The 3,074-nt window shown below is 32.9% G+C and overlaps 1 non-coding gene across 1 annotated transcript; it reads right to left on the bottom strand.

Annotated features, from left to right (window-relative positions):
- Positions 1-1,545: 1,545 nt before the first annotated feature.
- Positions 1,546-1,617, bottom strand: TRNAA-UGC (transfer RNA alanine (anticodon UGC)). Its single transcript has one exon. It is a non-coding gene; the product is annotated as a tRNA-Ala (tRNA).
- Between the last annotated feature and the right edge of the window lie 1,457 nt (positions 1,618-3,074).

Genomic DNA, 3,074 nt, shown 5'->3' with positions numbered 1-3,074 from the left:
AGTTGATTACAAAACTATTTGGAAGCAGTTGTTTACGTCAAGTAAAAATAAAGAGGGGTCTGATGTTTTAACTCTAGTAGAACTGCTTTTCGTTTTGCCAATTTCAAATCACAAGGCAGAGAGGTTTTTCTCTTTCATGAACAGAGTAAAAACAGATACAAGATCGTCTCTTGGACGAAAAACGGTTAAACAGTCTTCTTCGAATCAGTATAGAGGGACCTGATTGCATCGAATTTAATCCGGTTGCCGCAATAAATATCTCGTCTCGAGAATCAGTAACACCTCGCAGAGTTAACCAAAGACAGGCAAATAAGTACAAGAAGAGAGAAACCAAAGAAAGAGGTTTAACCTTAATTGACTGCAAGTCAGAAAGTGACATTGACAGTAATTATGATGAATAGAAAGAAACTAAACAAGCTTAACTTACCAATTTATTAAATTACTTGTTATGTAATATATTTTGTTTATTTGTTATTTTATCAGCCTGATAAAACAATGAGATAAAATTAAATATGAGTATATTTTGTTAATTCATTGGCAATTTTTAAACTTTAATTTGAATTGGTAAACCTGTGTTATACATGGTCTGAGAAGCGTTCACTAACACCCTGAATAATTGAATGCATATTTTATGAACGTGTCTGGTTGGAATATTTTTTTTTTCGTTGCTCGGTGAATATTTCCACTGATCGGTGGTTTCATTACCTTTACCGATCACTAAGATCGGCAGACCTTTTTGAGTAATTTCAAGCGCTGTGGATGACTACTAATTGTCCTACAAACAACTAAACTCATGTGTTAGAGGGATTTCTACCCTAGATGGTGTCCTCTGACCGGAATACCATCAAGGGGAAAAGAAAATTTGCTGTGTCTGGACTTGATTTGCCCAGAGACTTCGATTCAGTGAGCCACACTATGCTATTAAATCGGTATGTCGGGAACAAAAGGTTAATCCAATGCAATAAAGGTATATAATGTAATTTTACTCAAAACCAACTACTAAAATAGGCTCCAACGTAGAATTCAACATTGTTTCTGAGAGTATCCAAGGAGACCACCTCAACATGGTCATTGATCAAGTTCTTACTCAAGGGCCTTGAAGCACTTGGCTAGAATTTCAAAGTGATGGCATTTGCTGACGGCACCATTCTCCAGACCAATGAGAGGCAACAACTTAACCAATCACTCAACTTCCCTTTTAAGCAGTTTTGATGCGTATTTCTTGCTGTCTATGACGACGAAGCGATACTGTTCTGTCCAAACCATGACTCCAAAAATAACTAGTTAAAGCTTAGGAATATTTTTGAGTTTCGAAGATTATAATGTATTTATAATTAAATTGAACGTACACGCATGATGACTTTGTAACTCACCTTTTGTCAATCTATATTTTTTTTAATTTGACTTCAAATAGTTATTCGATTTTATCTTTGAGCAATGAAGTAATCAAATACTACAAATACTGATAAAAGTGAAAAATAGGAAAACTTTATTATCAATTCTAGTAAAAAAATAATTTTGGAAAAAAAATTGAAGTCAAAAGAATGGAGATGCCGGGGATCGAACCCGGGGCCTTTCACATGCAAAGCGAACGCGCTACCACTGCGCTACATCCCCTTGCCTTCTTTACCTGTTATGACATGATTAAAAATGGGAATAAAAAACAGGCTTCTTTAAATGTATTTAGAGATACTAATCTTCAATGGTCCAAGCTCAAGTTCTAATCTCTTTATTTCCAAATTATAAATGTATGGTTCTCAGGAGGAGGATTTCCTTAGGACTGTCGGTCCTTGGGAATACATTAATGAACCTATGAAAAACGCGTTTTTTATTGAATAATACCTCAAATTCTTCATTTATTACTAGATAATTGTAAATGTTTATATCTTTCTTTCCATTGACAATAATATTTTCAGGCATCATCATTATGAGTGATCACACGTACCAAAAATGTATTGGTCCCCGAAACGTAGAAATACTATTTTCTAAAAAGAAAATAAAGACCTAAGTTAATGTAATTCGCGATTTGAAGACAAAACTACAGGAGTACAAGAAGAATTTTCCTTGTAAAAAATCCGTTCTTAATATTCCCACGATAAAGGCTTAAGTGAAGGATGTTTTTAATTTGATGACTTTCAATCAAAGACTCTCAATTGACTCAATTAAATTAGTAGTTTAAAGGTGCATTATGGAATATTTTTAAGACCGGTCCTTTGAATTTTTCATACAAATATCGATGGATTATTGAGGCAAATGAGATATATGAAATATGTATTAAGATTATTGCACATACTCAGCAAGAAATATTATATTTTTCATTCTAATACAATATAATACGAACATATTATAATTTACTGAGTTATATTATTTAAGGGAATAATTAAAAGGAGGACAAACACCCTCATTGACGACACGAGGGATCGATTTTACCTTCTTTATGGCCAGACAAGTGGGACTGGACTAGACCGCGGTCCTAAATGAGGACTGAAACAACACTAAACTAGGCCTTCTTATGATGGGACTTATAAGGAGGCTTTATGAATTATTAACTCTGTAATTAATACATATGTGTCCCTAACATACATGCATGTGTTTGGAATGCTTGAAGGTATAACTAATTCAAGTAATATTGCTGAAGTTTAGGGCTCTCTTTATTAATAAATTTCCTTTCTACATATTTCAATTTATAACTATAAAAATATTGATTATGTAATTAAATTTGTCTTTATATTTGATTTTGCAAGGTTATATATTGAATTGGACCATCACGGCGCTTTTGCTTCTTATCCTCCTCCAATAGATTTAGTAGAACTGACTCATCTGAGGAATCATCCAAATTGCCCTCATTATTCGAATAATTGCCATCTACTTCTACGAAACTCAAATACATTATTTATTTTAATGGCAATTCAGACAAAAATGGGGGGTTAAGTAATTTAAATACAAAGGGATTTTTTTTTTATTCAATCGCCTAACCACCTTAATCTCAAATAGAATCTATAAACCAAATAATATTACCTTTTTGACCTTTTTAAATAGGTATGGTTCAAATATTATTTGAATTTTTGAGTGAA

The sequence above is a fragment of the Lepeophtheirus salmonis genome, chromosome 1 (assembly GCF_016086655.4).
Source record: "Lepeophtheirus salmonis chromosome 1, UVic_Lsal_1.4, whole genome shotgun sequence".
Classification (NCBI taxonomy): domain Eukaryota; kingdom Metazoa; phylum Arthropoda; class Copepoda; order Siphonostomatoida; family Caligidae; genus Lepeophtheirus; species Lepeophtheirus salmonis.
This window is presented reverse-complemented; position numbering and strand designations above follow the sequence as displayed.